Source organism: Eutrigla gurnardus (genome assembly GCF_963514095.1).
Source record: "Eutrigla gurnardus genome assembly, chromosome: 9".
Classification (NCBI taxonomy): domain Eukaryota; kingdom Metazoa; phylum Chordata; class Actinopteri; order Perciformes; family Triglidae; genus Eutrigla; species Eutrigla gurnardus.
The window spans coordinates 1,190,526-1,200,441 of record NC_139923.1 but is presented as its reverse complement, the minus strand read 5'-3'; the positions used below and the strand labels follow the sequence as shown (position 1 = coordinate 1,200,441).

The window sequence follows — 9,916 nt, the reverse complement described above, 5'->3', positions numbered from 1 at the left end:
CACCTCATCGTTTCCTTGTTTGCACCATTTTTCAATAAATGTTACTTTTGTTTATATTAAGTTGGTTGTGCATCTCCCACTTTTGTTACGGTCGTTGAGCCAGTCGTAACATGTTGGGGGCTCGTTTGCCGTGAGTATTACGCCTGGACCTCTGTGATACTCTTTGTTTGCTTCTGTTGAGAAAGTTTGGTTAAGTTGAGCGTTTTGTTTGCAAGGGGGCACATGTCATACCCGTATGAGTGGCAGTATGGAGGCAGCCTTTGCGCCCTCCTGTGAAAGTGACGCCACACGTGTGGGGAATTCCACAGGTGGTTGTGACGTAAGTAGCCTTATATGGTGTTGGTGTCGCGCTCTGGGAGATGTACTTTGAAGTCTTGAGTTTAGGCATGTTTTGCAGCGCAGTTTTCTGGCTGTGTGGTTGAAGGTAACTTGGTTTGTTTTTTTTGTTTTTTTCTCTCTCACACTTCAACTGTTATCTTTAGACTGATTATTCGCGTGGGAAGGTAAGTGTTAATCCACCTGTGTGTGCTTTAACTGTAGGAGTGGTTCCCCTGGTAGGTAAAGCGGCGTCTCCCCTTTGGGTTTCGTCGGGGTGGGTTTGTAGTGTTGGGGTACGGCGGGTAGAGCTTCCCTTCTCCCTTTTTCCCTAACATTGCTCGGGAGCACTTCCGTGGTTCGGGGGGGTTGCCAGTTTCTGGTCGCCTTTTTCCGCCCAGAGGGCTTTAAGTGCATAAATACCCACCGCTACGCCTCATGAAGAGTAGGGGGGAGTTATTCAGCTAGCGTTTGGTGAGGCAGTCAGATAGCGGGGAAGCTCCGTTTGGAGGCTGTATATTCCTCTGGTGCGCACTGGTGAGTTTAACACGTTGCATTCCTTTTGTTGTGCAATATGGAGGAAATTGTGAAGGCGTTTGTAGACGCACCTTCTCAAAGGTTTTTGGACCAGTGCACAAAAGATCAGTTAATAAAGATTGCTGAATATTATGAAGTTGATGTGGGCGATAAGAGAGTTAAAGAGTCTGTAAAATCCAATTTGAAAACCATTTTGTCAAAGATGAATGTGTTGGATACTGCAGAAGATGTTTCTGTCTCCGGAGTCACTGAGGACTCGGCTCCTCCGGTAACAGTCCCTAGTGGCTTAACCTTCGAGCAGCAGAAGGAACTGCTATCTTGCGCTTTCGGTTAGAAAAGGAGAAGGAACAGATGCGACAAAGTATTGAGATGGAGAAAGCTGTGTCATTAGAGAAGATAAGACAAGAAACTGAGCAGGCTAAACTTGAGCTGCAAAAGCAAAAACTGAGTTTGGTTAGAGATGGTATCATTTCAGCTGATATTTTGCTGGCTGATAGGCCATCTATTTCAAGTGGAGTTCCGCGCTCTGATGATTTGAGTGATTTGAGGTTGGTTCCCAAATTTAATGAAAAAGACCCAGATACCCTTTTCTCAATGTTTGAACGGTTAGCTGAGGCACGCGGGTGGCCTGATTCCACTCGCACTTTATTGTTGCAGTGTGTGTGTTAACCGGCAGGGCTCAGCAGGCTTATTCTGCTCTTAGCAACAGTGATTGTTTGCAATATGATTTGGTTAAGTCCGCTGTGTTCAAGGCATATGAGCTTGTGCCTGAAGCGTATCGCCAACGGTTTAGGAGTTGGAGGAAGGGTGACAAGTCTCATTTGGAGTTTGTTCGCGATTTGTCCACTCATTTCAATCGTTGGTGTACAGCCACTAAGGTTGACTCTTATGAGACATTGCGTGATTTAATTATTCTGGAGCAATTTGTGAATTGTGTACCTGGGGCGCATTGCGACTTATGTCAATGAGCGAACAGTTAAGACAGCAGCTGAGGCCGCTGCTTTGGCAGACGACTATGTTTTAAAGCACGGCAATGAGTTTTCTTCTGTTCGTGGTGGCAGCAGACATGGAGAACATTTCCCGGCTGTGGGTGAGTCTGGTCGTCCGGTAAAACCAGGTGGGTTGGAGCAGAGAAGTGATCGTAATCATTTCTATGTGAATTCTGACAAAATTTGTAATTATTGTCATACTGACTTTTCTTAGTTCTTTGCGGTGTCCTAACCAGAGGTTGATTCGCTGGGCTCTGATGCTCCAGGCCTATACCCTGGACATTCGTCATATTAAGGGACGGGACAACGTGGTGGCAGACGCATTGTCTCGGGCTCCATGTGATTGAGGGCGATTGACAATGTTAGTTTACTGTGTATTTTGCTCTTGCTGTGTATTCCATGTTTCCTGTAGTATGTTTGCTCCTGTTCTCTTAAATAAGCTTCCAGGATCCAGTTGCTGAGGATGGAGGGCAGGGAGTTACGGATTATTTGGGATCATAAGCGGTGAGGTGTTTTTTTCTTTACTTTACATACATTTTTTTGTATTAAGTAATTTGCAATTTGTTAAAGTTTTTCATACTTGGTTATTTGCTTTAAGTATATATTTATCCTTATCAGTGAATATTAGTTAAAATAATTATATAAGTAAATGGGTCATTTGAGAGCCAGGGTTCCCTCTGGGACCCTGACTTTATGGGGGGGGGGGGGATGTGACGGCCCAGAGCCTGTTGCCCGGATACTGGTGTTCTCCTTCTTTGCTTGCAGGTAGATGGCTGAGCTAATTAGATAACTGGGAGCACCTGGCCAGTCCTCCCAGTATATTTAACCCCGCCTTCCAGAGACCAGATGGTCCCTTCCTTCCACCAAGATGACCGCTTCCTTTAGCTTTCCTTTTGTTAGACACTGACAACATGCACCCCATATTCTTCAATGCATTCATACACCCTCATACACCACTGATTCTGACTTACACACCTCATCGTTTCCTTGTTTGCACCATTTTTCAATAAATGTTACTTTTGTTTGGTTGTGCATCTCCCACTTTTGTTACGGTCGTTGAGCCAGTCGTAACACACCCTTGTCATTCAAATCGTCAATATGAACATTAAAGTCACCAGTTATAACAAGGCAGTCAAAGTCAGTGGAGATGCTAGACAATAATTCAGTAAAATCATCGAAAAAATTTGATGAATATTTAGGTGGCCTGTAAATAATTAACAGGAGAACTCTGGGAGCAGCGTCACAGCTGGGATGAACTGCTGGAGGTGGACGTGCTGTAGGGGGTAGGAGGTAAGAGGGGGGGAGTGAAGCTGAGGGGGAGATCGCTGAGTAGGGCGGAGGGGCAGAGGGCCACTGATAAAAACCTCAGCATTCACAGAGCTGACTGTTTCAAAGAGTTTATTGAAATGTTCTCTCAACTCTCTTGATTGTTGTTTTTCAATGTCATTAAAACCAACCAACCAACCGTCTCACTCGACTGTGAGCCGGTGATGCGAACCGGGCGGTCCAGTCGGTCCTAGTTTTAAGAACAGTTGTTTGATTCAGTCTCCATTTTGTGTTTCTTTTAAAGATTATGACTAGAGCCTGGCTGTGAACACTGATTTTGCTGTCGGAGCATCGAATTGTTCCGAATCGAAACGTTAAAAAGCACCAGAAACACAAGCTGTTAGGTGCGTGGTGGGCCGAGCTCCCCTCCCCACAGCATCTCAGCGTCAGGCAGCCACAACCCGGTGCAGTGAGGTTATGATCAGATATGATAAGAACATTTAACGCTGCTTAGAATATCACCAAAGAAGAGCATTCGAGTTTACTTTTTAACAATTGAGATTAGGGATGTCCCGATCCAGCTTTTTGCACTTCCGATCCGATACCGATATTGTAGCTTTTAGTATCGGCCGATACCGATACCGGCCGATCCAAGCATGTATTAAAGATTAAAGATATTTACTTATTTTGTTGTCAGACTCATGTTGAAAAGGGTTTTACTCTTAAGAACAACTAGCCAACTTGAATAGGTTAGTTTGAATAATCCACAACGGTTGGTAATGAGAAGCTGACCTGTTTATTCTTAACAGGGTTAAATAAACACAAAATAGACAAAATAAAATAAAATAGTCAATCTTACAGCTTTACCACCACGCTTGACTTTATTGTGGCAAGTATTGCACTCCGCCTCTTCGTCTTTTTCGTCTTTTAGGGTAAAATAATCCCACACAGCTGACATTTTTATCGATAACTTTAAATTCTTAGTGGGACATCAGTGTTTCCCCTAGAATTTTTTTCAGGCCCTGTGGTTCCCACCGAAAAAACCCTAAACAGACGAGATGCATGGGATGGTGTATTGGTGCAGTTGGATTAAGTCAGGTGGCACAGCAAGCAGTCTGCAATTCTGCAATTATTATATTTGAATTCAACATTTTTGTTCAACCAGAGTGTATTCAAGGTTTTCAAGGATTAAAGGAGAGAGTGACTTATTAAGGGGCCGGTTGATGGAAATTATCCAAAATTAGGGGCCGGAAAAATATGGCTGGAAAATGATGAGTATCACATTAAAAGCTACAGATACTGTAAAACACTATAACGACATATGAGTGCATATATTGTCTTATTTTATCAAGTAAAATATAACTTATAGGTTTACTCAACAGCTTGATAGTTCATAGAAATCCAGGTAGAAATAGGTTAACTCAGAGTTCCACATCTTATCAAAAACAATCCTCCCCCACACACGTCATCACGTCCTAATACTACACACACAATATGGCTTGATGTTGTTTTGAACACTCGACCTGCATCAGCGCATGTGCGCACGAGCGGATCTGTGCGAGCAGGCAGCGCGGAAGCCGGTCTGGTTCCGCTCACACCACGAGTCTGAAGAGTGCAACAGCGTATCAAAATACAGTGTCAACTCCGTGTTTTCAAAGTAGAAAGCGTATGACGGTTTGGGTTTTTTTTCTTTATATGGTGGGCGCCAGCCAGGTTTCTCTCCTGGCATTTAAGATCAGTCAAAAAAGTCCCCAAAACACACCATACAAGGATGAAACCTAAAATAGTACCACCCTTTTTAAATTAAATCTCATTGTGTTAACTGGAACAACAACAACGGGGAAAAACAACACATGCAACAAAATCATCAACCATAAATTAAGGAGACCACAAAATAGGTTCTTCTTTTGAAAAAATAAAGTTTAGTTCAGTTTTCTTCAAGCAAAATCAGTTCATTCAAATTATAGTTCTTCAAAAATAAAGTTCAGTTCAGTTTCTTCAAGCAAAATCAGTTCATTCAAATTATAGTTCTTCAAAAATAAAGTTCAGTTCAGTTTCTTCAAAATAAGACCAGTTCATTCATTTCATAGTTTTTTCAAAATAAAGTTTCTCAAAAAAAATAGAGAAGAAAAGAAAAAAAAACGTCAGTTAAATGAAATCAGGGGGAAAAGAAAAAACGTCGGTCTGTACTCACAGTCAGTCAGTCAGTCAGGTATTATTGTCGGGTTTGGATGGGTGAATGACGTTGTTCTCCAGCTGATTTTCCGGTTTATATCTTTGTGGGGGGGTTGAGAGGATGATGAAGGGATGAAAGGTGACGGGAGGCAGTTGCGGAGTGCTGATTTTCCGGTTTATATCCTTGTGGGGGTTGAGAGGATGATGAAGGGATGAAAGGTGACGGGAGGCAGTTGCGGAGTGGTGACGGATGCGGTCGACGAAAAGAACAAAACACGGACTAACTGCGTGGTCCTATGTCGCGCACCGAGCCTTGCTCCGGTTCCTCCTACTCTCTCTCTCTTTCTCTCTCTCGAAATGACTCCCGGAAAACACTTCTCCCGCCGGCTCTTTCAAAGGGAAACGAGCGTCGTTACTAGTTCCGGTTCCGGCGAGCGTTGGCGTTACCCCGAAATTTCCGGGTTGTCACACTCCCTCCCCCTTGAGAAAAGCCGGAATTATTTCCTAATTTATGGAGGCTGTCAACAATTTTTCCTGTCTCCTGTGTCCAAAGCAGAGGTAGGGAAGCCAAGGAAATCTTCCTCATCACTGTCTTCATGAAAAATGTCAAGGACTTGTTGACGCTGTTTCCGGTCCAGCTCTTCAGCGCTGGGATAACAGGGTTTTAGCTGCGCCACATTAACCACACGCAAGTCCTCTCCCGTGTCCTCCAGAACAACCTCAAAATTCAGAGGGCCCATTCTTCTGGTCACACGATAGGGACCTTTCCAGCGTGGTGCAAGTTTGGCTGCATAGGATTTGTCGGCTTTTGAAAGAGGGTGAGTTTTGATCCATACACGGTCTTTTTCTGAGAAATTTCCATCTCTCCTCCCTTTATCATAATAGTGTTTTTGTCTTGTTTTTGCTTTTTCCAAGTTAATTTCCACCAGCTTCTTGAATTCCTCAATTTGTTTTGTAGTAGCGTATGCAGTTGTGTCAGGGTTACACAGCCGGGGCATGAGCTCAGCGTCCAGGGGGCCCTTCAGGGGTCGACCAAGGTTGAGCTCTGCCGGTGTAACTCCAATGGACTCGTGCACAGCTGAATTTAGAGCAAAGCAGAATTCGGGTAAGTACTTGTCCCAGTTCTTGTGTTTTTCTTGTACATATGAGGCCATCATGGCTTTCACATTTCGGTTAACTCTTTCTGTCAGGTTTGTTTGGGGATGGTAGGCTGAAGTCCTCTTCTGCCTGAGATTCCAGCGGCTACATGTTTCCTCAAAAACGGATGCAACAAACTGAGGTCCTCTGTCCGACAGTATGTAGGATGGTACACCCCAGCGGGTCAGAATTTCTTTTGTTAGGATCTGGGATACTGTCTCAGAGGTGGCTTTACGAAGTGGGAACATCTCAACCCATCTGGTGTAATAGTCGACAAAAACAAGGAGGTAGACGTTGCCGTTTGAGCTTCGGGGGAAGGGTCCCATGAGGTCAACTCCCAGCATTTCCCAAGGTTTTTGTACCACAGTCTGTTGGAGTTTTCCAGGTGGCTTCCGGGTCTCAGGTTTGTAGAGCTGGCAAACTTGACAACATTGCACATAACCTTTTACCTCCAGGCTCATTCTAAGCCAATATACAAGAGCTTGTAATCTCTTATAGGTCTTGTACCTCCCAAAATGGCCAGAGAGAGGATCGCCGTGATAGTGAGCGAGTAACTGAGGACGGAGAGAAGTGGGCATGTATATTTGATACAGGGTTTTATGAGGTAATTTCACCACTCTGTATACCTTATCTTCCAGAACAGTGAACTTTGTAGCCAAATCTTCAGTCACTTCCCCTGTTTCCATGATTTTGTTGTATAGGTTCTTGATATCCGAGTCCCCCTGCTGGGCTCTCCAAATGTCTTCATCAGTAATCTGGAGGTCTCAATAGGTGTCTCTTTTTGAACGCAGCACCACAGCACAAGTGGCATGGGGTTGTTGATCTTCCACAGGAGCTCTCGACAAAGCATCAGGCACAGTGTTATATTTTCCTTTGCGATACTCCACCGTAAAGGAGAACTCCTGAAGGCGAAGCGCCCATCGGATGAGCCGAGTGCTTGGCTTCTGGGTTTTAAAAACCCAGACAAGAGATGAATGATCAGTAACTACTGAGAAGTGTCTTCCTTCCAAATAGTATCTCCACTTTTCCAGGGCCCAAACAACAGCAAGACATTCCTGCTCTGTGGTGGAATAATTTCGCTCTGCCTGATTCAAGGTGCGGCTGGCAAAGGCAAGAACCTGTTCAGTGCCCAGACCAGTCTGTTGAGCCAAGACAGCTCCTATCCCAATGTCACTGGCATCTGTGTACACAATGAAAGGCAGATTGAAATCAGGATGTCCGAGGATTGGAGGTGAGACCAGACACTGCTTCAAGGTCTCAAATGCTTCCTGACAAGAAGAGGTCCAGATGAACTTTGCTCCTTTTCGTTTAAGGGCATTCAGTGGTTCAGTGATCCGAGAAAACCGGGGCACAAAGCGATGGTACCATCCTGTCATCCCCAAAAATCTTTGAAGTTCTTTGATGTTCCGTGGGACGGGGAAATCTTGTACTGCCTTGATCTTCTCATTATCCACTCCTATCCCAGCAGAGGATACAATGTGGCCCAGAAACTTCAAGGAGGTTCGAAAAAACTGACTCTTCTTCATATTCACTGTCAGGTTAGCAGCTCGTAGTCTGTCAAGCACTGTTTGAATGTCATTACCGTGTTGTTCCACTGTAGGAGAGTAGATGATGATATCATCTAGGTACACAAAGCATATGTTTCCCCGTAGGTCTCCAAGAACTAGCTCCATTAGCCGTTGGAAGGTGGCTGGGGCATTCTTGAGGCCAAAGGGCATTACCTTAAACTGGTAAAGACCAAAAGGACAGACGAAGGCGGTCTTCTCCCGACTCTCTGGATCCATCCTGACTTGCCAATAGCCACTGTTGAGATCCAATGTTGTGAATGTGACTGCTCCGGCTAGTGATTCCAGTATTTCCTGGATGTTAGGTAGGGGGTAGGCATCAGTATGTGTTGCCGCATTCAGCTTTCTGTAATCTACACAGAATCTTGGTTTTGGGTCTTGCTTTTTAGGTACCAGGACCACAGGAGCAGCATAAGGAGAGGTTGATGGCTCTATGATGTCCTTCTCTAGCATGTCCTCCACATGCTCCTTGATAACTTGAAGCTTGGTTGGTGAAACACGATAGGGCTTCTGTTTTATCGGTACCTCATGGGTAAGAAAGATTTTGTGTTTAAGAACACCCGTACATCCCAAAGTTTCACTGCAAACACCTGAATTCTTCTGTAGTTGATTTAACAACTGACTCTTTCCCAAATCATCCAGGTGTGCGTTGTCCGTGGCAGCTTGCAGGAGATCATGATATGGAAGCGGAGAAACCAGATTGACAGGAGCAACAGCAGAGAAGAAAGCAAGCTGAGGTGGACATCCAGCTTCTGATGGATTCAAGAACTGATATCTGCGCTCCAAATTGTTTTTAAACCAGTAGCTGTTCTGAGAGACATCAAATTGAAGGCCGGTTAAAGACATGAAATCAAGGCCCACAACTGCAGGAAACGCAAGGCTGCGTGCTGGCAGAATGACGCATGGTAAGGTCACTAATTGAGTCCTTAAGAACAGCTTCAGCTCACTCCATCCTAATGGCTGTCTTCCCTCTCCATCTGCTAGATACAGGGGTCCTCTACTCCATGGTTTCAACACATCATGCTGCCGCTTTACTGTTGACCAGACTTTTTCATTTAACAAAGTGTAAGATGATCCCGTGTCTAGGACAGCAGTTCCTTTCCAAGAACCAATGCTCAATGGCACTATTAATTGGCAAGGGGGGGAGGTATTTCTGCTGGTAATGAAGGGAACATTTCCCTCAGAGAACTGGAGTGACTGGAAGGCTTGAATGAACCCAGAGTGTCAGGTCCTTCTTTACTGGGGTTTGTTTTCCCGCCCTGTTGGTATGGAGGTCTAGAAGATGAAGCTCTATGAGGGGTCCACTGTGGGCAAGAAGCAGGTGCGTTACTCCCCTTGCAGCGCCAACAGTACACCTGTTGTGGCTGGTTATGACTGGAATAATTTGAACGAACCGGGTTATCTTTATTGGGTGGTAATGGGGCATTTTCAGAAGTTGGTTTGTTTATTTTCTTCCATGCATTTTTCCTGTGTTCATATTGCAGCTGGTTCTCCCGGTCCTTCTCCAGTTGTTGGCCCAGACGCACAAGTCCATCAACGGAAGTAACTCCACTACTTCTCAGCTGACTGGCCAGTTGGGGGTTAATATTTTTCAAAATCATCTTGATTATTTCTTCTTCTTTAATTTTTGGCTTCCAGCGTTTACATAAGGACTGATACATATATGCAAAATCTCTGACACTTTCACCTTCCTTCTGAACTCTGGTGCGCACTCTTTCCGCCAGCTCATCTTCATAATCCTCCGACAGGAAAGCAGCATGGAACTGCTCATGAAATTCTTTCCAAGTGTGTATTTTATGACGTCCCACGTCCCACCAGTCTCTTGCAGTCCCATGAAGCACATTACGCAAGGTGGCAATAAGCTCATCATCAGAGAGCGGATTGAGAGCCAAAAAATCCTCACATCTTTCCAGGTATCGAAGTGGATCAGAA

The 9,916-nt window shown here is 44.7% G+C and overlaps 1 long non-coding RNA gene across 1 annotated transcript; it reads left to right on the top strand.

Moving 5' to 3' along the window:
* Nucleotides 1-6,994: 6,994 nt before the first annotated feature.
* LOC311019298 lies at nt 6,995-8,869 on the top strand. The gene is made up of 3 exons (XR_014597791.1): nt 6,995-7,650; nt 7,733-7,919; nt 8,627-8,869. It is a non-coding gene; the product is annotated as an uncharacterized lncRNA (long non-coding RNA).
* The last annotated feature ends 1,047 nt before the right edge of the window (nt 8,870-9,916 follow it).